A 25,443-nucleotide genomic window follows, 5' to 3' on the forward strand; every position below is an offset into this window, starting at 1 on the left:
TTAGCACGTTCAGTGTCAGTGAGGAAAGACTTGAACTTTCGCCTCTTATGAATCTGAAAGAGTACGAGGGAGCTTAATTGATTGATTGTGTCGACGAGGTATATTGACCGGCTGCAACTTCGTACGTTGATTAACCGATTCCATGCATCGGCTCACACCGTATTAATGTACGGCCGCAACTAGTTGCCGCAATATATTACTCATCGATTCTCGTCCCTCGTTCATCACTCAAACTCCAAATAAAAGTTTCTTCAAGGAACACGCGAGTCCTCGCGACTCGCTGGAAGAGCATAAAAAAATTCCATAATTGAATTGTTCCTGGAATCATTCCCCGACAATAATCCCGCAGCCATCGTTTCCAGACGATAGCCATCTCCTGTCGCGGAAGTGGTATGGCGCTCCTTAACACGAGTCGCTCGTGGACGTCGCGAGAGATAATCCGCGGAACGAGTCGAGCCGGCCAAGCACTACAGCCGAGAGACAAGTGCATACAATAAGCGCGGGATGTCGATTGGCGGATTGTTCCGCGTGGCCGCTGCGGAGCAGGGATGCTGCCGAGATGGACCGTCGTCTCGAGCGGTCGGAGCGACGACGCGTCGATCAGATGGGCAATCGGCATCGCGAGAGCCGGCTTTTTCACCGGTAGGCCGCTTATTCCGATCATTAGGAAGCCGGGTGTCAAAGTGTCCGGTCTGTCTTGCACGTCTAACTGATAGCGTCGCGCTTACGCTCAATGCTTGCGTCTGCAAAGTGAACGTGAGAACGCGGCGCGATGAGGAAGATGAGTCTGGTCGATGACACGCGTGTCGCAGTCCTCGCGGACTGAGCGAGGACTCGGAAACTGGTTTGTTTGAGTGAGGACACGGGAGAGGCCACGAAAGACACCGGGGACCGGTTAATTACCGGTGATACTGATGGTCAGAGACGTACACTCGCGCTAATGACGGCGCCGCGCGAGCGTGGAGGCTTCGATGGCTTTCGTAGATGGTACTCGGACGATACGGTGCGCGCCTCGTTGACGGGAATCAAAGCCGATTGTTACTAAATCGCGCCACTGTGCCGACCGTATCACATTTTATTTGGGAGCGTGGGGACGGCGGGCACGGTACTTTTGACAGTTCAAAATTGGTATCTGTCTGTGCGTGAAGCCTATTGGCCGCGGTTACTGACGACGAAACGCAACGCGCGTTTACGAATATCCGCAGAAATTAAAAACTGACAGTAGTGCACGGGTAGGAGGCGATTTTAATTGTCATCAGCAGCGCGCAAATTATTTCGGTATCCAAAGGTTAAAAGTGATTGCAATTTTTGATCACGTATTGGATGATCATTTGAAAAATAAAAGGCAATCACCGAGGTGACGTCGCTGTTTAACGCGTAAATCTGCGTTGCGGCGCGATTGCTTTTTAAGCGAAAAAGAGTCTAATACGGGAATAAACAAATTGCTTCTGTCAAAAGTATGTTATCCAGCGTTTTTACTTTTGATACCGTACGCGGGCCGTGTGTGCGTGTGGGTGCGCGCGCCGTTTGCGGGATCGTCCACGTAGATCATTCCCTTCGGAACGTCTTGGTTTACGGTGGAGCTAAATTGCGCCGAGGCGACCGCAGGTACCCAATACGTCGCACTTCAGAAATCAACGCGCCACCCACGCCCGGCTAAACCGTTTCCGGATAACGAGGCCACAACCGATACTTCCGCACGCCAGTCGATCGGTTTCCGCTCTCACGAGAACACCGTGCCGCGCGTAACGGTGCGGTCAGTGCGGGTAAATCCTTACGAGAAGGAGGAGAATAAGAGATGGAGAAATACGGAGAGAGAGAGAGAAGTAGAGGAAAAGAAAAATGCAGGAACGTAAAAGAAACTTAAACGAAGCAGTGAACACAGATATACACAGATACATGACACGCATATACACGCAGGCTGCGGATCGCGCGGAATAAATTAACATGCAAATTCGCCCGCAACACGCCTACCGCGAGCGCGTTCGCATAGGCGTGTGGTCAGACGCGATTGACCTTCTTCGTCGACGCGTTCGCGCTCGCGCTCGCGCTCGCGCGCACCGAGAATTACCCTTTCGTCGGACGAACTATCAATCTTGCGGCCGAGACACCGATAGGTCGCCATTACGATTAAAAGCCACTCGCCACGCCGCACCTTGCCTCGCCTCGCCTCGCCTCACCCCGCTAATCTCGGCGATTGACACAAAAAAATCATCTGGCACCTTGTACGAGTCGAGTCGAGTCGAGCGTGCTGCGATCACGCAGCGAGAGTGCCAGAACATTACTAACGAACCGGTAATCGGCGATCAACGGAGGCAGTGTGAGAGATCGTTGTAATCCGGGTTGGACATATTATAACTCAATTATTCATTCAACGATAATGAGCGGCTGACAGTGGCGGTAGTCGCGCGGCGCGCGCGTTCAATCTGTTAATCCGCGTGAGGCGGTTTTTATCTCACGGCTGCTTTCGCCGAGTGGGGGCGAAAACCGGGGGTAGCCCGGGGGAGGATGATTAAAGTGGCACCGATGCACGCCGCACCGCTGCGAACAATGCGGCCGGAACATTTTCGTACGAACCGGTGGACGGGAATATCGAACGTGATGTACGAGCGGATCCGCCGTAACGTACAACCGACGACGCGCCGCACAATCCGATGATATCAATTTTTGGCCGTTCCCGGAACGCGCGAAATTACGACGTGGATATTGAAATGTAAGGTGGCGCATCCGATGAAGCGTTCTTCGAAGCGTTTCCGAATGAAGACCTCGAAGCGTTCTCGCGATCGCGTGAGATTGCTGCGCCCGAGTTGCTGCTACGGATTGCGAATTTTTTGCGTAGATTTAGTCTCGTGTGTGTGTGTGTGTGTGTATGACGTGATGTAAGAAATTCCTGGCATCTTCTTACATAAAACTGGCGGTGCAAATGATAAAATGTAAGGTATTTCATAAACCTTTCCCAGCTTCGCGCCGGGAGGATAAAGACTTTAAGCGGTGTTGTGATCGCGCGGGATAATTGCAATCGCATGACTTCTACATAAATCTACTTGCACAATAAATCGCATAACGTGCATGCCACGTGTTAACACGCATTATGATTCCACTCTTTCTCCTTGATCGGATAGGCCTGATCAACCAATCAGTGGTTGATGTTAAAATCGTAGAACTCGATTCCGAATTCGATTAGAAATCTTCGATTTCTGATTTGGATTCAATGATGCGAGATATTCCTTCGTTACACTTTAATCTCACCCGAGATGTTCAAAGTTCGTATATTTCATGCTCTCATCGTGCGAAGATATATTCCTTCTGAAATCATTTTTAATCATTTTTAATTTTTATTTAACTTGAGATTAAACTATGATAATCACCCTTATAAAAAGATGCGTTAATATCGATATATTTCGAGATCTCAGCGAATATCGATATTGCGATATTCAAGCAAGCTGCAATCGTTCCGTCTTTCTTTTGCACGTCACGACAGTCAATCATCGCGACAAGTTGTTTTCCCAATACGGCCTGCTAATTACTGTTTTTCTCATCTTCGTCGGGGCTAGTCGGTCCGTTGCTTAGGCGACAGAAAAAACTCACTGGGTTTACCCACGATAAATCTCGCGGTCAGGTAGAGAGCAGGAGCGAGAGGACCCCGCCGTTGTGTTGAACGATAATATCCACCGCGGGCCTTCCGCCACTCTCGTTCCACCCTTTCGGCTTTGCTTTCGCGTACAGGGATCGCTTTCTTCGCTTTATCGCAACGCACTCGCCTCTCCCCGCTCCCTCATGCCTCCTTTCTCTCTTTCGCTCTCTTTCTTTCTCGCGGAGGAGAGAATCTTCGGACGAAAATGAGGAGGTAAAGACGCGCTCGCTCGTTCGCTTGCTTGCTCGCGCGCAGTAAAGTGCCTACGGAGAATCGGAGAAAAGAGAGCAGCTCGAAGGAGGCAGAAAGGGTTGCGGAGATTGGGCAGGCGATAACGCTCATAATGAAAGGCATTCATTCCACTGCGAGCCCGACGGTGAGCTTGAGTGACGTGGTTGCAGACAGCTGCCTAAACCTGATCGGTCCGTACGCACGTCCATCCGTTCGTCCGTCCGTCCGTGCGCCTCCTCTTCCTCTCTCACGCGATTCCTTTTATGATATCGTATAACCGTCCGGGCCAGACGCGCTCCCTCGCATCCGATTTTGGGTCCAGAGACAATCCTCGCGGCGCGCAGAATGCACCTTGCTCGCGCGTTTGCGAGCGTTCGCTGCCGCGCGAAGAGAACAATTAGCCCCGTAATATTACTCCGGGATCCGCGACCCGACAATTAATCCGCCAAATGAGCGTCGCATCGGCGACAGATCGCCGGATTCCTGTTTGTTTCCGCGCGGCCGGAAATCGACGTCGCGACTACGCGCGGTAATTTTTCGCGCGCGCACGCTGCGAGGCTCCCATTCCGACAGCTCCCATTCAGAACGGTATATACAGTGGCTCGAAATTAATTAATGGCCCGAATACTCGCGCGGTGATACACGCGGGAAATATTAAAAATAATATTTCACCAGCCGGGGGCGCGACTGGATACGCGAGATTTTCGACTGGCGATGACGTGCATACGTGCGCGGGATATATTTGCGCGGGGAGGAGTCGTCAACGTGTAATGTTCATTAATGTCCTTTAAAATCGCTAATGCGATTTTGCCGCGCTGGTGTTTCGCCGTGTTCCACTTGCGCTTGCAGTATCCGCTGGAACCTCTTTTTCCATATCGGAGCAGCAAGCAATTGAATCTCCGCGTAAAATTTTAAATTTACTCATCATAGTGTTCATTAAAAAATTCCGCTTGCCAAATACATGTAACGGTAAGCTCGGGGAGTTTGCTGAATTAGTCAGAGTGTACAAGAGCCGGCAGTACAACCATCACTCGATACCTGCCTCGAGTTCCTAGGTGCATCTATGTGCAGTTGTGAGCGGCACCAACACATGACGGCGACGGTCGCTCTCACTCTCGTTCGCTGTTTATGTCGGTTATAAAGCGTTTTACGATATTTTCATCGGGATATCCTTTTCCTCTCTCGACTTTACTTTCTCCGGCGTACATGTGGCGGCCTTTCCGCGCGACACCCGCTTAATAATGCACATGGATCTCGGAAACTCGAGAAACGTGGATTAGCGTAGATCATCGTGTGCGATGACACGATTCGTTGTTGTCCGACAAATTGCAAAAAGTTGTTACGGTCTGCTTGGCCGAGTTTTTATGGATAATAATGACGTGAACGAAAATTTACCACGACACATCGTTTGCTTTTAATTTAATTAGAAATATGGATATGATGTATTAACGGTATACTGTGCTGTTTAACATTTCGGAGTACTTTATCAGCGATAAATGTGAAGCAATCAAAACACTATCGTGTTTAATTAAATATCATATAATAAATAGCATATAATTGACGTGTTAATTTATAATAATACCGCCATAAAGTAATTATGCATGGACAATCGCTCTTTAGCTCAGCAGCTCAGCGCGCGATATCCTCCGCTCGCACGATTCCGCGACAAGACGAATGTCTAGTTCGCAGCAACTACAGTTATTTAACGCCGGTGCGCATTATTCCACCGAAGCGGCGCGGTTTTGAGGGACGGGTTTCTCCCACGATGACGATTCCGTCATCGCGACATTTAGTTAACCCACCCACGATGTGCAACTCGTTTCTCATACCTATAATAAGAGGCGGGCGATAAATCTCTTGGCTCTCCTCGGACCTCCTCGAAGTGCAGCTCGAAGCCACCGTATAGGATTTTTGTGGAAAGCGACGAGCGCGAGAGAGCCTCGCTACGGGGCCTCACCATGGAGGGAAAGAGTTTCTTATACTTCGATCCTCGGCGAATGTCGAGCGATCTAAACTGGACGATCGCGTGTCTCGAAGCGTGCAACGCGACTGTCGGAGCAGGAAGCTTCAGCATTTCGAAGGCCAGTGAGCTTGGGATAGTGCGTAACGTGCCTCGCCGGCCTCGTTCCACCTGTCCAACAGGCTTTTCCTGCCCCGCGAGTTAAAAGGGCCACGTGAACCCCATTCCGTGCCGCAAAAGGTGATACGTAGGTACCTATGTACCTTACCAGCGCGCGAGTACTCGTTTTCATCTGGTCGCCGCGTCGTTGATGCCTCGAGTCTGCAAGTAGACGGATGCGGGCAGGAGATCGGGGTGGTTTCGTTTAATAAATCGTAAATCCCTTGCGCCCGGTACGACAACAGCGTAAAAATGGGTTTGCATTAACTGCGGAAAAAAATACAGGATTTATTTACTCTTTAATTAAAGCGGTCACGTACTATATTATCTGCTCCGCGTTCAGTAATGATGCATGATGCAATCGCGAGTCGCGTTTCTTAACGAGATGTTCTTTTTTCTGGGGTAAATATTGTCTTGTAATACATATATTCGTTCCGTTTGTCTATTGGTTTTGGTAACGAATGTATATTACAACCCACATTATTAAAAACACTAAAGAAACGAGACAAATGTATATTACAATCTAATAAAGTAATGAAAATTTGTTACGATGAGCCTTGGACGTTTCTGCCCCGTAACATCTGCGAAATTCAAATTCAAAATCCGGCGGATGTACTCCCGCAACAAACGTGACACATTTCTACAGCATCTCTCGCAGTCTTAACGATCGCCAGATGGATCGGCAGCGCCGGTCCATTGACAATGCCGTCCGCATTGACAGCGGCTGCCATTCACACGTTAACTAATGCCAGCTCGCGCGCCATGTAATCCCGGCCGGCCATAAAGAAGATACTAAAGGACCGCCGGATCAAGAGAAAGAAAGAGAGAGAGAGAGAGTGTGTGTAAATTTGCGAGGTTAACACTACCGTGTTACCGCAATGGACAATAATCTTGACTGGTGATATCGGGGGTCGCCATTATGTCTTACCGCGAAGCGCCTTCTCATTCGCTAACGTCGGAGCGTTGCTGGAAATGTTCCAGTGAATTTTCTCTTTCTTTCTCTCTCACACACACACTCTCTCTCCCTCCTTCCCTCTCGTATTTTCACTCTTCTCCCGTCTTTTTCTCATTCAAACAACCTACCCCCTCAACGGGCCCCCTCCTCCCCCCTCCCGCATCCTCCTCGCCGAGTCTCTCGGAGCTAAGCGTGACGCTGACAGAATTACGCTCGGGCCCTGCTTCTGCTCTCCGCCGCGTAGCGAGTCGAACCCCTCGGCCGTCTATGGCTCGCCATAAATATCGACGGTGACGTTTAGGGAGAAAAAAGAAACTGGCGGCTGGGAACTGTAGATGACCTCCCGTCTATGAGACGGCAGTCGGCCATCGCGCTCCAACTACCGTTCGTTCCTTCCGAAGCCGAAACAGGTCTCGTCCATTACACGCGTCACGGCGCCGTGGCCGCCAGATGAATTTATTTATCCGCAACCGATATTGCTACTACCACCCTTTCGCGTTCTTTCTACTCTGCTTCCCTCCAGCCTCCCGTTCAGCAATCTTTCGGTGTACCGAAATTGCGCGTCCTTTTATGTCGCTATAACACATTCTAATTTCTTTCATTACGGAGTTGCCCTTTCCGGTGAGATCGCTTCCGGAGATCTTCCCCGGAGACCTTTACCAAATATTATCACATTTCTGTGTGTATCTCGTGGCGAAGCGATATCCGACAAGGTTCACTGAAAATCGTCGTGTTTTCTTCGCTATTTCGAATCGGCGAGAATTATACAACTAAAGACAAGAAGAAGCAAAAAGCAGTACAGACATCAGACAGATACGTTTGACGAAAAGTTTGATTTTCTCACGAGTAACACCACCTCGCGCTGGGAAGCGGACCATCGTCACGTCTCGCGACAATGCAAGAAGCATGCGTTCCCGAGCTCCGCGCTTTGTCCCGATTGAAGCGTAGCTTTGACAGGGCGCCAGAAGAACTCCGTCGCGCTCGTGACACTTTCGGTGAGAGAGGGTTGAAGCACTCGTAAGGTTAAACGTCGAGCCCGAGACGTTCCTTGCATTTGTCGGGCGCATCCACGGTGACGGGATGAACGATAAGCACCGCTGTCGCGAACTTTTGAGCGAGACGATGCTGTGATCGATAGCAGAAAGAGTTATACGCGTCGAGAACGACGACGATGTCGATGGCGAAGAGGGTTACACGGCCGAGGTCGTGTCTTAATGATTCGGAGAATCAGCATGACGAGGCTCAGTATTGCCGTCCGATGCATCGAGAGCGATGCCGATTCGATTTGGCGCTTCGCGAGTCTTTGCAGAAAAGCAGAGAAAACCCGCCTTTGCCAACCGGTTCGCTATCAGTCCGACTATCTGCCAAGGTTGCGACTACAATCGACACTCTCATGTACCAGCGATTCTGGTTCGAGCAGAGCCCCGCGAGGGCAGGAAAGGAGTAAAGGATATTTTTTTACTTGTCCCGTGAGACATTATTGCATAGATTTTTCTGTGTTGCTCGGAAAGCATGTCGCGCATGTGTAAGTTCTATGTGAGCAAGGTGTATGGGGATGTTCACGGAAGTCTCCTCGTGTACTACATTTTTATTACATCCTTACAGCTGCACCGCCAACAAATCCGCGGCACGGATGACAGACACTCGGCCAGTGTTCCCATGGATCGAGATTTTACATAACATTACCGTGATCGCGACAATGGAACGTTGTCGGCGCTTGATCTTGATACAGCTGTTCGTTGAACAATTACCAACGCGCGGCGTGTGTTTATGCCGTTAAACGCAGCAACGAATCCGTCATGTGAAGCGCGATGAATAAGTGCCGTCCTTGGATCACTTTCAATACGACGTAAATTCCATGCCGCATAAATCCTGCTGACTGCGACCGCTTGTTTTTATCGTCGCGTTTAAGATCGTAATTCACGTTGCCCTAATTAAGACTTTCCCTATGTCTGCGCGGAGAGACGGATTCCCTCCGCGTCGTGACTCGCATGATAAGGTCACATCATAAATTATTATGCAACGTGCCGATTATCACACGCATTGACGTTTCGACTATGTCGACGACCGCGCGCCGAGTAATCTCGCGCGGGCAGACGCGATTCTTTACGCCTTAACATTTATTCAACACATTTTTAAGTAGCTGACTCGGATATTACCATCGAGCCATTAGTATAAATAACGGCAAAATATTATTCGAATAATGCAAAAATCATGAACATTGTAGATAACGAATGATCGTTACGCGAATGAACGAACGTTCCTCACGTGAGGATAGCTGTTCCAGCAATTACGTCAATGGATAAACGATGGCATTAAATCATCCAACACATTTTACGCTTTTTATCTCTCTCTCCTCTCCGGGTTTCGCGTCCTCAGGGTGCAGCAATGCCTGGCGGCCTGCCGGTGACTCCTGCATCGGGTCGGTAGGCCTGTGCAGCGCACGACACATTGTCGCTTCAGGACCGTCGCTGAATAAGCGACAATTTGTATGACAATTCCTCGATGGTCTAGTGCATTGTGCCAGCATGTGAAAGTATGGACGTAGGCACGCTGTATCCCACCGCGGCGGTTTCTGCTCTCCTCCGATTGTGTGCTTCTCTCTCCATTATGGGGGACCGCGGGTGGCTAAGGAGAATCAGACGGGGTTTCAGAGAAAGACAGAGCGTGAGAGGGGGAGGCACCGGGCAGAGACTGGAGTAGAAACGAAGAGGTTCCTCGAGAGATCACGATCCGATGGAGCAAAAGCAAAGGTCGTGCCGTGCTGCACGCTGGTGCAGCACAACGACGACGAGGACGACGAAGACGACGATGATGGTAGAATAAACGTTTATTAGGAACGGAGGAAGCGCCTTTGTGACAAATGGTACGGTCTCATTGTTGCATCGGAACCGACTCAGGCCTGTTCGAGCGCCCGAGGGGGGGGAGGGCCTCTCGTGCAACGTCGTAAATCTGACCAACGTTGACGGACAGAAATCAGAACGGACGGCCGCGTGCATGCGCAAGTTTCACGACAGAAACGGGCGAAAGGAACAGCATCAGCTCGGCAGAGGTTGTGGCTGACATCGAGCGAACGGCAGCTAGAGTTACGCCGACACCGGGCAAATATTTACGAGCTGGGTGCTGCAATTGGGAAAGATCGGTATCCCCCGGCATCTGGATCCGGTGATGTAGCGTTGTAAAAATTTCATGACTCTTCGCATGTAAGGCGAGAGATCGGTGAGATGCACGAAAGAGTTCCGATAGCGTGAAATTAGCCGGCTGGGTCCCTAACAAACGCTTCGAGGAATGTGATTATTTCGAAGATAAATTTATGACAAACATCATAAAAATATCCTTAGTTTTGTATTCCTCTTGTCCTTAACGGAATTTCTCTAGACCATGGACCATACAAGCTTCTCGGACATGAAGTATTCAAAAACTTTTTCTTACCCTTGATGCGAGATTATATTGTCCAGGCTGCTATTGACAGCTCAAGTAATTTTGGAAACTTATCTCAAAGCTATTACACACAAAACTGAAGAGAAAGAAGCAGAAAGAGAAAAGTGAACTTGCAGAAAATTATTGTCGCATAACATTTTTCTATATACGTGATGAAAATGGAGAAAATAAAAAGAAGATAGCTTTTAAAGAATAAAAGAAATATCTTTTATAGTACTCTTACTCTCCTGTGCAAATTGTACCTGATCTGAAAAAATTTGGTGCAAGCGCTAGGAACATTCACAGAATTGTTGGTCCGGTATACCTGCTTTTCAAATCCGGATGTTCCAGTAACCCAGAAGGTACAAGAAACGCATACAGTCGAGCGGAGGCCAAAGTGGGGGTACATACGCCGAGCAAGGAATTAACTTCTACAAATCATTCCCCGATCCGTGCTTCCACCAAGCCGAAAGGTTAACATCAATTGCCAGCGGCCGCGCAAAAAAAGTCGAATATCAATTTCCTCCCGCTGCGAGGAGGACGATGACTGAACAGAAACCCGGCAGTAATCGAGAAGAGATAGAGGCACCGACGATAGAGGCGCAAGACGAGGAGAATGGAAGGTGTCTTATTGTTAGGGGAGAGGGAGGGAGAGGAAATAAGAAAATAAGAGGGGCAGAGGGGAAAGAAAAGGGACACCGGTAGTGTCGAGAGCGAGAAAGCGTGGCGGAAGAAAGGGGGAGTTCGTTAAGCGGCCGATCGACCACGGGTCTGTCAATCTGTTCGAGGGCCCGGAGAAACGAGGGGAGCCCAAGATGGCCGACCGGCAGCATGTACACGGGGCCCCTGCTTCGCCAGCATCAGCGACTTAGCATAAATCACTCCCGCTCCGCTTCGCTTCGCTCGCTCGCTCGCACGCTCGTCCGTTCGTTTGCTTTCCCGCTTGCTCGCGCGCGCTGCTGCACGCTCGTTCTCTCGCTAACAGCCTACAGAAATGCGACCGCACCGCAAATACGGGTTTGTCTTTGCGTCTACGTGGCTCGTTCCGCGCGACTATGATCGCATTTTGCGGCTTGCCGCGGTCGACGAGCGACGAGCCCGCCGACCGAACCGTCAGTGATCTCTTGCACTTCTTGCAATTGACTCCAGCGTTAATTGAATTTCATCGCTAAGTTGCTGCGGGATGGTCCGTTTCGATCGAACGCTCGGATTGATGATCGTTGTTACTACCATGCACAGATTGTTACACGAGGAGTCGTGGTGCGCGTCTTCTGGATTATTGTTGCACTCTGTTGGTCGGTATGATATCGATTTGTCGAAGAATTAGCTGAACATGCGCGTCACGATTTAATCACGCTGATGTCACCGTTGACAAGAAATTCTTTATGCAAAACTGACGGCTTCCTGCTCACGAGAAAATATTGATGCAGTAAAAACATTTGTATCAGCGAATGATTAAAAACAATGTAGGGTATTTTATTGCACTTTTTATTACCGATTGCAGTCCGCACGAGCGATTCGCGCATCAATAACGCGATAGCAGTAAACGCATATTATTTGCGCAATAGCCGGCAATCGTGATTGCGCAAGTATCGACGCCAGACTGAAAAGACAGAGACGGAGGAAGGGGGACATAAGAGAGCGAAGAGAAAAGGCAAGAAAGAGAGAGAAAAAGCGAGCGAACCAGTCGGTCAATCAATCACGGGAATTGATCTCGGTGGCAAGTGCAGTCACGATCAGCCAACCTGAAATATGTCGGACGTAAGAATTGATTTCGTAGAACGTGCACAGTCCGCCGTGACTCTCTATCCTCTCCCTGCTCCTCTATCGCCGTCCTTCTCGATGGCCCGTGCCCTCCTCCCGTGCATTCTACAATGCCGTTGACACGCACGATCACTCGAAGGAGTTGGACGAGATGGCAGAGGAAGAGAAGGAAGAGGAGGAGGGGAGGAGGAGAAGGGTCCATGATTTTTCCTCCTTCCGCGCTGGTGAAATACTTCCTTCGACGACTGGCTCGCTTCGCATGGCTCTGATGTTACGACTGCAGGAAATTCAGGGACGAGAGGAAAAAAGATAGAAAGAGAGAAGGAGAGGCGACTCGTCTCGCGTGAAGGAAAGAAGCACGAGGAAGAAGGCGCGAGGAGGGAAAGAGCGAGCGTGATCCGCGGTGAGAGGAGGGTCCGGGCGAACAGAGCAAACGGACAGGTCGCTTATTTATGGCAACCATACTTCAGATATATGAACTGGTTCCCGTCGAAAGTTCGGGACGCCGCGTCTTCCCAGTTCAAAATGTATAGAGAGGTGTCCCGCCGCTCGCCTTCAACCGGGAGATTTGCGAGGGGTCACCCCTCGCGCGCCATCACGCCAGCTTAATTCCGTCTTCGTGCGCGTCGCGCGAGGTGAACGCCGCCACCTCGCCGTAGTCGCCAGGCCACTACCGGTTTTATGGCGGAACCATGGGATGGCGAGAATATTTGATTACCGTAACCCCGTGCCACCCCGTCCCAGTCCGTTCAGCGGACGGAAGTGATCGCGGGGATTTACACGAGGCGCCTATTGTCGCATCGCGATTTCCCATTGCCGCGTAAGGGTTGCGTGACTTTGAATGCTCTTTGAGTGTGATATATGGCGAGTCATGTTTTTTAAACACCTTCGAGGGGATGCGTCTTGGCGGATTCGAAACTGGTCCGTCCTCGGCCGTGGCTTGACGAGAAGTTTCATCGCAAGCGTGTGTCGTTAATCAAAAATTCCCCGAACGAAAATAGGGATAAGAGTTAGGAAAATAGTCCCGTTGTATTGCTTTTGGCAGTATTTTTGGGTAAAGCTGTCAGTAGCATGTCACGTAATCGTTATATGTCGTCAATTTCCGAAAACAATGCTGTTATTAAACTTCATTTGTGAAAATGTGCCCCGTAATCGAGATTAATGGGGATACAATACTTGAGTCATCACTCTTATACAATACATACGTGTCAACAATCATGCGTATCCGCACGTACGACAAATCTCGCGCCACGTCGATCGCCTCGTCCCGTTAAGGATCAGCGAAGCCCCGCAGGATCAGTATACGGTCAGGAATCGACCCCTTTGTCCCTTTATCCCTCGTGTGTGCAGCACGACGTCGGTTAATTTATATTTATCCTCTTCTTTTCGGTATACGCAGGATCCTGCAGGTCGTTTCCGATATCCGAGCAGCTTGGAAGAGGAGCGTTTACGCGCCGGGGGAGGGAAGCGGCCGCGAAAAGGGGCGAGACGACGAAGCAGGGCGGCGAAGAGGAAGAGAAAGAAAGAGAGAGAGAGAAAGAGATAGATAGAAAGGAGCGATGGAGTAGATAAATAGATGGATGGGCAATATTATAACTCACCGGCTGTCATCCTGTACGGCCGAGTCAGGCTGCTAATCAGACCCCGGCGCGCTCTCGCCCCTCGACCGACCCTTCACGAAAAATGGATTTATTGCCGTTCGCCTCGACTTCGGCACGCTATCGAGCTCTCTGATCCATAGAATGTAACCATCGTCGTACTATTCGCGTCGGATCCTCCCTCCGACCGCTCCCTCTGCGAGATCGGGCCGAGTCTCTCTTCCCGGGCCCTCCTGCCATCTCGATCTTCCCTGCCGAAAGCCAAAAACCGCCTCTCGTGGTCCTTTCGGCTCCAATGTCGCGGAAAACGTAACGTCCGAAAAATCCGAGCTCCACATTTTTGCACGCAATTGCTGGAAGTGAACGCGAAGAATGCGGTGATACTGTCGATCATCCATTTGCTTCCATGATAATATAAAAGAAACTGCGATGCTTTCAATCAGATGTGCCTCTCGAAAAGGTGCAATGACGTTTCGAAATCAACAACTAAATAATAATTTTTTAAAAAACTTTTTCTCACACGATTATATACCTACAAGGCTAATACAACAGACAGTTTTCTCATCTTATAAACTTATAAACTTGATTGATGTCTTTTTAGAGACAGATTCTCATTGACTGCATCATTTGTTGTGTGCAGTCGCGTCATTTCGAATTAAAATTATCTCGCGAAATAATATTTTCTGGAAAATCTTTATTGTCCATTCGCCCGTGTGCATCGTGACACCCACAGGTGCAATCCCTTACGAACGCGTGTCTGTTCTCTCCTTTTCCGGCACCCTTCGAGGACCCTCTCATCTCGCATCCGACTTATGCGCACGTGGACGTACTCGGTCTCCGCGAGAACACGCTGCTTTCACCGCGGTCGATGACGACGAGAGGGTTGGATCCGCGGGGTAGTGCGGGAAGCGGGGCAGCCGCGGAACGACAGCAGGAAGAATGGCGTGGAACGGTGGTCGGCGGGACGAGGGGACGGGAGTAAGGGGTCAAGTGAGGACCAATGCATCAAGCAAACCGTGACACACGCCTCCGCATGGCGTGCATAGATCATGCCGACCTCGTCGGTGCGCGACGGGGATGGTGCGAGGCGGGGCGGCGATCTAAGCCGCGCGGAGGGAAAAAGAGAGAAAGAGAAAAAGAGAGAGCGAGAGAGAAAGGTCTCTTCCCCCGCCGCCTGTCTCTTCCCATCCCTTCGATCACTCTTTCGTCTTTCTCTTTCCCTTCTTCATCGCGACTGTGGCGGGAGAGCACAGATGTACCAGCCGAACGAGATAGACGCGAAGAAGAGAGCAGAAGTGCCTGAAAGACCGCCAGTACGCAAGCATACACACGTATACACATATACACGTCTCTGTGTGAGCGACTGTGTGCGGTTGCATACAAGTGTACGTGTGAGTGCGCGCGAGGGTTTTTTCAACGAGATTTATTACCGAACTCCTAATGCTCCGGGACAAGGGGGAAGGGTGCCGGAGAGAGAGTCCCTTCCCCTCTTCCATCTACTTCTACCGCCACCGCCACCGACGACGACGACGACACAACGACGACGACTACGACGACGACGACGTCGTCGTCGCCGTGTCGACAGCGCTCCGTACCTTCTCGCCGTCTGCCTCTGCTCGTCTCCGCGCGTCGCTTAATCCCCGACTGCCCTGCTATTACGAGTTGATTTACATTCTCGCGCTAACAAGGGTTGGGATCGAGCCCGGAGGATTTGGCGGCCTCCTCGATGGCTCGTCGATACGCCGACTGAACTGCCTTGAACAAGATGGCGATGGCACGTCGATCCGTTGGACTTTGGATTGTTTTCGGAAATTTCATGACTGAGATTGATCGCGATCGTCATCGATCCGTTAGGATTGGAAGGATTGTAATTGGATGCGAAGAGTGACACACACACATATGCACACGTACACGCTCCCGCGTGAAATCGCCGAGTGTCCGATTAGCAAAAATGGAGTGACGCGTAATTTAGAACCGTTAGATCTCGGAAATGGCAAGGAGCTCGTATATAGGCTCGGATTGCGCCGTAGTAATAAATGTCCCCGCTAGGAAATTTACGGCTACAAACGGCGTCATGAGCGCGAGATAAATCATTATTAAGTAAATCGTATTACTGTTTGTAAATTGTACACTTAACCGGCCTAACTTTAATGAGATCATTATAAAGGGATTATATAATCGCAACGCGGCGTATGTATAATACATACAGCAAGAATGTAAGTGCGCTTATTGCGCGAGGAGTTGCGCTCGCGCAGAGATCGAGATATTCGATCAATGTTCGATCGGAGATAAAATTTCGAGCGGAGAAACACGAGGCTGCACTTTGTGCGGTTAAATGTTATGGGAAGCGGGAAGTCGGTTAAGTAGAAGCCGCTGCATCACTGTCAGACAGGAGAACGTTCCTACTGAATCATTTTACATATCGGCGATCCAAGAGCATCGTACAATGAGCACAAAATATGTTTCTCGCGTATTAAATGATACAGCATGTTTCCTCTTCGGTGAATCTTATAGTTTTAATGATGAGATTTTTGTAATTTAAAATAATTACAAAAATACAGAATTTTAGTTCTTATCAAATTTTTATTGCTCTTTATTTTGCGTTTCAATTGAAGAATTATTTATAAATAGTATTGAAAAAATTCACAATAATAATCTGATATTTGGTTTTTGACAAACTTAAAATGTGCCTTGTTGTATACATGGGCATTGCAAGAAACTTTAATTAAAAAATTACCATTAAAAATATTAATGTTATCCCAAGTCAAATGTTGATTAAAATAAATCTTACTTCTCATATTTTTATCGCATCTCTACGTCATGTGAGTCATCTGTTGTCGTCAAGCACTTTTTCCAAGTCACACAAACTTTCTCAACTGATGACTAACATCATCCACAAATTTCACTGTACTTTGCGATCGGGATCCATGAGTACTCTCCTCCCCCCAGGTACCATCCCCCGTGAATATACAGGAAAGATCGGCGATATTAATCGGGCGGTACGTCACGCATTTCGTCTCGAGGAAATCGCGGACGGCCGGACGCGCAGCGCGATGAGAGGAGCGAAACGGAGAGAATGCGCGAAGAATCGAGGGGGAGGCAGGTACTCGGTTGGAGGAGGAAAAAAAATGGAATCGGCCGCGAGACACATCGCCACGGAAGACGAGAAGGGTGACTCGCGCGAGGAAGAAAGACTCTCGGGAACTTGGAAGAGTGGGATGGGGGCGTGGGTGGAATGGGCGCTGGTGGGGGCGAGAGAAGCACGGGCGCCCCGCTAGACTCGCCGATGGTGGGGACGGTTCAGGGCCGCGGAAAGGGGGGCTGCGAGTGCTGCTTGGCTCGGCGCGGCGGGGTCGGACGGGTAGGGGCAGACGACGTCGCGTTGGAGGGGGCAGAGGTGGGGAAGATGACCGCGGAGCCGTCAGTGCGCCACGTGCTGCCGTTGCGGGTGGGTCTTTGCTCTCGTTCCGTTCTGCCGGCGGGCACGTTACCGCGAAATCAACCTTTGTGCACGGCGACCTCGTTCTCGCGGATGTCGATGTCGGTCGCGGGGAGCGCGTTGACAGCCGGACGTCGCGATAACCCGTCAGCACACGGTGATGAATGAACGCCGGAGCGAACGTTCCGAGCGCAGAAGGTGATTCGGAGGACGTAGGGAGTTTAGTGAGTGGTGAGCGCCGTTGGTACCTTCCGCCGTTGTACCGCGCGGGGGTTTCCTCGTGGAGATGATGTGGTGATGTGGTGCCGAGGAAGGGAATCACGCGCGTCCCGACGCACACGTCGCACCGGCGCCGCGTTTATTCCTGGTGCGATCGCCGGGTGAAGATCAGTGTCTCGAGTGCTGCGCTGTCTGGCGTCTGGCGGTGACGGCGCACACGAGGTCGCGGTATCCTGCACGGTGGAACCACTACTTCGTGGTGAGTGTGCCGCGTGATTCATGCGCTTCCGGTTTCCTCGCGTGATCGGGCCATGAGCTCTGAAAAACTTGTAATACGCCAAGTGTCATGTTTGACCATTGAGTGCCTGTTGAGTCATGCATACCGACTCGTGTTAATTCCGGCGATAAAGTCATTCGTTCTGATCCATTCGATCGTTGGAGAAACAGTGAAAGGAATGACATCTGCTCCGTACTCCGAAACGTAGATAAAAAGGATCCTCAGAGTCTCGCACCGTTCTATGTAGTGTCCGCGTAACTGAATGTCACGCCTCGCGATATCACAAAAGCCAAAAAGAGAGAAAGTTTTGTGCGAGGAGTGAACAGTTTACTCCAAAGTGTCATCAAATAATTAATCCGAAAAATTGGTATCCAACAGTTACCCGAGTTGTTGCACTTACATCACGAATTACATCACAACTACACTCGCGTTCCACGGACAGACGGGCGATCCCCTTCCGGGCGTGATGAACCTCAGGGGCGACTTCCGCGTTCGCGAGAAAACAAACGCGCGCGAAAAGTCGCGCGGGAAACCGTGCCGGTGCAGCGAGTAGCGCGATCCTTCAAAAAAATCACCGCACGGATCCGCGCGAGCGCGTGGCCTGCATAAACAAAAGTGCAGTGCGCGCAGCAGGTGGCGGAATCGCGTGTAGCAATCCTCGGGGCGCACTCGCGGCGGGATCTCGCGTCGCTTTCTACCCCCGGAAAATTAACGTCGCGCCGCATTAACCTCGATCACACAGCCGTGCCGGGCCGCATGAAAATGGAGTCGCGGATTAAATCCGCGCCGCGTGATTCTATTTTCGCCCCGTGTCCTCGTGCCGCGGCTCGAATTTTCTCTGTCGCGCGCCCTACCCCTCTCGTCTTTGGCGTTCTCCCCTTCCCCTCTCGTCCGCGCCCCCTCCCCCTTGGTCGGTCGTGACTTCTCGTTGCTGTGTCGCTTGATCTTTGAATCTGGAATATCTTACGGGGAACGAAAACTCGCGCCGATTTTCCGAAGCGAAAATGTGACATGCGTTTAAGCTGATTATACCAATAAAACGTGATATTACATCGATATGATGTGCAATGCGCGAAATTATCGACATGTGCTCGACGAGGTAATGTGATTTGGGTCGAATTTTGATTGACAAAATGTCAGTATGCGAGCAGACGTCATATATAAATATAGTAATATTGCGCGGCGATTAGAATAAGAATAGCGAGAGCCACATTCGCAGTCGAAACTCGATACGTTACTAGGATGAACGGGATGGAAAGGCTAGGGAACACAGTTATGTGTGGTTTGATTACATTGAGAACACCGGTTCGTAGGTATTCGGTGTTTTATTGAAGTTTGTGTGCACATCACGATCGATAATTTTCTTGGAGATATTAGTTATTTAATACTATTTAATAATTTAGTATTTAATAATTTAATAAAAATAGATAGATTGGCGAAAATCATATACGTAATATCTGTGTGTGACAAGTTCGCAAAGCTTGTCAAAAATTCAGTCTCCGCAAATTTCTCAGTCTTATTAAGAGTCCAATTTGTCAATCAGAATTTTTGCTACAATTTTCGATGTTCCTCGTAATGACGTATTATCCATAATCGCACCGATTGCACGCGGGTGATGGAAGGATGCTCCGAATTGATTTGAAATTCGACATCAAGTGCGCTAAAATCTTCAGTAGTTCGCCCTAGCTTCCTTGCTTGCGTCATCCATGACGTGATGCACGCTGAGCGATGGGCATGCCCATGTACCCCCCGCATGTGGTTTACCCCGCATCCTCGCTAATTGTCAGTTTATCGATATCGCGCCTGAAAAATGCATTTTTGAGCGCATCCGCACGCGCGCGTGTATCCCGGACTGGCCTCCACCCTTTCGCTACTCGATGGAGATGCGGGGTGCGGGCAGCCGCTTCTTGACACGCTTTCCATCTTCGGCCTGATGGATGCGGTAAACGCTGGCGTTGACAGTGCGTTTTAATTGCGAAGTCCGCGTTACTGAAGCCAGCCGAAGTGGGTCCCGGCTCACACGGTGACAGGATTGAAAGCGCGTCATCGATGAGAGATTTTTTTCCCCCGGTGCCCGGTGCACTGCACATCGATCGCTTCGATCGTGATCCAGACATCCAGACCGCGATGTCAGACCACGGCCTTCGATTCCGAGCGAGCGAAGCGGCCTGATTTTTCCTCCGGTCCGCGTCTCGTTCTTTTTCTTGCGTCTTTTTCTCTCCTGGCGCTCGCGCGGAAGTACGAAAGAGACGTCGACGTGGCGTCTTTATCGTTAACCTTATTTCTTCGCAACCGAGAAGAGAGTCGGCGACGCAATTAACGGGATGCAACCAGTCGAATGAGGTGCGGGCAGCGCGCGATCCGAGAGAGAGAGAGAGGAAGAGAGAGAGAGAGAGCCGGCCTGTCAATCTTCTCGCTCCATCCTTGCAGAAGCGGTGCATTAACGCGCCGAGACATTCGTGCGTGCGCTACCACACGATGATTCGCAATTATTCCTGCCGATATCCGATGTTGATGCTTTTTCTTTCTGCCGATGATAATCTCAGCAGCGATTCGGATCGGACAGCCGAACGCATTAATTCTCTTCTCTTTTCCTTTTTTTCTTTAATGACGTGTCCACGACGATTGAACGGCGAGTGTACAAGGGAACGCGTCTCTCTCTCTTGTGATTAATGCAGCCTTGTATAACTGGCAAAAATTTGTCACGGTTTTCGTGTGATATCGCCTCACTTTTTGCTTGCGCCCTTCCCGCGATTTTATGGCGCTTCTCGACGTCCGGCTTGCACCGAGAGCTGAGGAAAGCACAAAAGGGAGACAACTTCCGCTTGCGCACGTGTTATTTTAACAACCGTGCTTACACTTGTACTTGACGTCCGAGTGTAAACGCTGACGCGAATTAGTTTATTATTTTAGTCCCGGACACCTCTCCGGCCGAGAGAAAGAACTCTTTAGGGCACCGCGTGGCCCGAGAGCGAAGTGTGTTCGCATATTGCGTCCGTATTAATACAGACGTTTATTGCATGCATAATGCGCATCCACGTGAAACGTGGCAGCCTGCGCTTACACAGATATTACATTTATCGATTCATAGAAATTGTTTCAGAAACCTGTCGTGACGAGACCCGTTGACAGGTGTTTACTAAACCTTCCACTCTTGACTTCGATTTATGATTAATCAAGATTTAAATGGACTGTTGCGGAATAGATATTTTTAAGTAATATTCGTCACGTATTTTTCATGATAATATTGCTAGCACACAAACAAATTGAATATACGAATGTAATGATTTTTTTACAACTCTATACAATTGAACGATTAGTCGATCCTATGGCAAATATAATAAATAAATTCAATAAGTAAATTCAATATCGTGATTTCTCTCTTTCAGCGATCAGAAAAGGAACAGTTGTGCACAATATACATATATGCATTAATAAAGATTGTCTTTTTCTATCGAATATGCAACTCAAAATTCATCGAATGAGAAAAAAAATAGATATGGCGTCAGCGCCAGCTAATTAAATCTGTCGTGTCATCGCAAAACGCTTCTATCATACATATGACGAATCATTATAAATTCACGCGAACCGAAGAACTCTTTCCATAAATTTTATTTATCGTACTCCGCGCTGGCTTTCCAATTAATTCATGAAACCAATAATTTATTATCATCCACATCATCTCTGAACATCGTGACTCTTTCGACGATCGCGACTTACTGCCTGAAAAGATAGACGTCTGCTTGAAAGTAGTATACATAATACAGATAGCAACTAGAAATCGAAAAATAAATAAGTACACAATGTAACGAGGACGAGCAATAAAGTAAATCTGCTAACGCAGAACCATGTGCACAATTACCGTAAAATTTATGAAAAGATACACTGTGGTTTAAAAGACACTTTAATTTGTATTATTTATATATATTAATTTGTGTATTAATTATTATTAACACATTCACCGATCACCAGTGGCCGTCACGACATAAACGGAGAGCCGGTTACCGATGATCGACACGTAACGAACACGTTAAGACACACGAATAATATTACAACACTCAATTACTTACATTTGCAAGATAATTACTATTGAATAATAATAGAACGACGTAACGAACAAAGCACATTCGTAAATAACTTGATACTTTTATGTATTAAAGTTAAATGGAAACGATTATATAGACGTGTCACGGTGAATTTCAATAATCCGGTCGACGTGAGCGGGAAGTCGGCTAAATTACGCATCGCTGGTGCACGTGTTAATATCATTTTTCGCGCTCTCATCTATTACTCCGATCGCACATGTCGATCGATTAGCCGCGCGGGCACCGTGAAGAATTTCGACAAATCGCCGTCTAATCGCGACACGGCGATCGGCGATCCGCGCGAGAATGTACAATGAAAATTTGTCGTCGCCGTAAATCCACGTCCCGCACTCGGTTCTTCCACGAAGTGCCGTGCGTTGCATCACGTTCGATCGTACGCGATGGAGAGTGCTGCGACTCCGTTGATTTATGAGTCAGTTTCGTAAGCGTAATGATGGGAGGATTAAGATTCCACTTTTATGTGTTGGCGGATGTAACGGCGGATCGAAGGTAATTATCGTGCATTTCTTTTTTCTCTTCCCCCTCTCCTCCCGCCACCTTTCCTTTTTTCCGTGAGACGGACTCCATCAAGATGCCATCATTGTAATTTAACACAAGAGCAACCGGTAATGATATCGCGGCTAGAGAAATATCTGTTCCTGTCATCGCTCCTATTTTGCTGCTCGCACGCTCGCACGCTCGTTCGCTCGCACTCGCATCGCGAGTAAAGGGGATAATTGAGATACTCGCGCTTCCGTGGATGAATAAGTTCCCTTTTCACGCTCACACTCGCAGATGTAGTTGGTTTTATCAATCCGCGGTTGTCGCAGGTTTTATTAACGATGTTTATATGTAATTTATCTGTTTTTCTATTATCTAAATTTTACAATACAAAAATTATTTTCTTATCTCGTCCTTTTTCACGGAGCTGATATATTGTGCAATATATCGAATTCCACTTGTGGAGATTTAACGTGAACTAATTATTCGGACTAAAATTACGTTTCCCTTTATTTGCGCGAGATGAAATAGTGATTGGTTAGATAAAAATGAGACATCGATCTTTTTCTCAGGCAAGGAATTTTGATCTACCTATGCAGAAATAAAATCTTATAAATTCTTGAACTCTTGACCTCATTAATGAAACATTGTAATTGCGAATGGTGATTCACAAGCGCGCGAATATTTTATACAACAATAATTGCATGATAATTAGTAATTTACGCTGACGCTGCCTCCATCAGATGTGACTTTTCAAGCAGGCAGCGAAACACGATCCAACTTGGACACACACGTACGTACACGTGGATCGATAATCGTGGCACGGTTGATTCGATCAATCTGGATTGACAGATCTGCCCAGGCAGGTCTGACGTAACGGATCTGATCTGTCACGAGACGAAAAAAGTACTCTTTGATTTTTAAGGACACGGCTTGCGTCAGTGGAAAGGAGTGAAATATAGATAGAATGAAGAATGTATGTATATAGGCGGATCAGAGCGCGCCTTTCCTCGTCCCCTTCTCTTGTAGCTATTTGCTTGTCAACTCGTCTATCCATCCATGGTGAAGACCTGTCAGGTTCCTTGTCGAGTTGTACCGAGCCTGCTCCCCTTATTCCCCGTGAACGGATTAATAATAAAATCGCTGTAAGCTCACCTGCCAATGTCGTTGGGATAAAAGGGTCTCTTTGAAGTCCGTCCGCAGGATTTCGAACGCAAATAAGAGAAACGCACCGCGTGCGCGTGGTCGGCAACAGCTTTATGAAACGTTAATGAGACATGCGTGTATGCAAATGAGCGGCTAATAGATATCATTAAAATTGTTTCACGCAACAGCGTGAAAAAAGTCTGCTTGTTTATGCTTAATGTACGAGTCGATTATCAGGTGCACTCGCTTGTAGTCATTAAAGTCGCGTCATAACGTCGTGAATAAAGTTATACGATGACTTGGCGAAACTTTGCTTTGAAAAATTTTGCACGAAGGAGACTAGTTTTTTTGTAAAATATATTGAGATACATTAGATCTGAAACACGTGAAATTGACAGTGTATTTAATTATTCGTATCTGTAAAAATTATAAAAAATAGAAATTTTTGGATATTTGTGCACAATACAGAAAGTTACATTGAAGCATGCAATATAAATATTTTATAAGTAATTGATTCCTTCTCTCTCTCTCTTTCTCATGTTGTGTCAACGAAAACCTCCGTTTCATAGTTAAAATAGTAACATAAAATAGTAACGAAGCCTCGGAATTCGAGCACTTTCGATGAAATACTCAGTACTCGCGCGCCAGCATCACAGGTAATGTAATTCTTTCCACGGGTGATATAGCGCTTCGCATGCTGCTGCTATTTAATTTCTGCGAGTCTTCGTGTCGTCGCGTCGTTAGCTCGGAACAGTTTCCAATCGCTCGTTTTTCCCTACCTCTCCTTACCGTATCGATGAACTCCGCATGCGGCATTCGTTGGTACAGGCGTGCAGTTCCTAGACAGCTAATGAGAGATGCAAAAGGGAGTAGTTTTGTCGCGTACGTGTAGTGTGCACCCCGGACACGTGTAGACACGCGTCTAACGAGGACGCGCGCGCGGGCGTGCATGCTCCGTAAACAGGCTTCATTCGCGTATCCCGTGTGTAGGTGTGTATGTGTGTGTGCGTGTGTGCGTGTGAAACACAGACTTCTGGATCCCGCGCGCGCGGGAAAAACACACACACCCTCACACGTACGCACGTACATGTCAATAGCACACCCCCGCGATCCAGCACCGCCTATTGAAGTCCGCGATGACGGGGCCCGTCTGTCAGCAGATCAAAGCTGAAGTAAGCTCTCTTTGTGATGCTTTGCCGGGTTGGTATTTAATTATGTATGAGATCGATATTCGGGCCTTCGGGGGCTCGCTGTCTCTCTCAGGCGTTCTCTTCAGTTCTCTCAGCTCGGCTCTCTCTTTCTCTCTCTCGTTCTCGCTCTTCGTCTCGATCTCTCCTTTCCGCTTTTCGTTCGTCCGTTTTTCTCATCTTCCTTCCTCAGCTACTCGTTGCTCGCGGCAGTGGCAAAGCTCGACCGAGCAAATCTATGCGTCACAATGTGAGTCTGTTACGGGATATTATCGCGGAGGGTGGCACTCGCCCTTTTTACGCGAGTGCGTAAGTAAGAACTTGTCAGCGCGACTGCGATCACCGTCGACGTATTGAGAGCTTGAGGGTGAGTTTGTGGAAGCTCGGGCAAGTGGAACGCGAACATTATTATTTATTCTGCACACTTGTACGCTCTTAGATTCTCTTATTGATATAAAAGCCCCGTTTGCCGTTGCGCCGATAAAGGGGAGTCTCGCAAGAAACTCGGATATCTAATTATGCCGCGAAAAATCTAGTTTCCCATGTCGTAATAACGTTCGAGTTCGTTTGTCATTGTACTTAAGCAGACTTTGCAAAGTTTATCGGGGATTGTGCGATTCCCTGAAATATGATAACGACGACAGATTTGCCTGGCGTCCTGCATCTCCCCATGTTTCATCTTTCTCTTTTAACAAAATGATGAAACAACGGCCAACAATAAGTAACTTTCGGGAAGTTATCCTTCAATTATCGCTATTTCAAAGGAAGCTGCTCCAAGTAGAGAGATACGAAAGGAAAATGGAAAGAGAAAGCTAGAAAGAAAGAAAGAGAGAAAAAGAAAGGGAGATCAGGTTTATCGATAAAGTTA

General features: G+C 48.6%; 1 protein-coding gene across 4 annotated transcripts in view; it reads left to right on the plus strand.

Moving 5' to 3' along the window:
• The window catches only part of LOC105280344 (protein tiptop), a 142,776-nt gene that overhangs the window by 41,117 nt on the left and 76,216 nt on the right, over nucleotides 1–25,443 (plus strand). The window contains exon 1 of one of the 4 annotated variants that reach the window (XM_011340834.2): nucleotides 17,151–17,638. The exons of the other annotated variants lie outside the window; for them this stretch is intronic. The gene's annotated coding sequence lies outside the window, so the exon portion shown is untranslated. Of the gene's footprint in view, nucleotides 1–17,150; nucleotides 17,639–25,443 lie in introns of those variants that run through there. 4 annotated transcript variants of the gene reach the window in all.

The sequence above is a fragment of the Ooceraea biroi genome, chromosome 1, assembly GCF_003672135.1.
Source record: "Ooceraea biroi isolate clonal line C1 chromosome 1, Obir_v5.4, whole genome shotgun sequence".
In the NCBI taxonomy this organism is placed as follows: domain Eukaryota; kingdom Metazoa; phylum Arthropoda; class Insecta; order Hymenoptera; family Formicidae; genus Ooceraea; species Ooceraea biroi.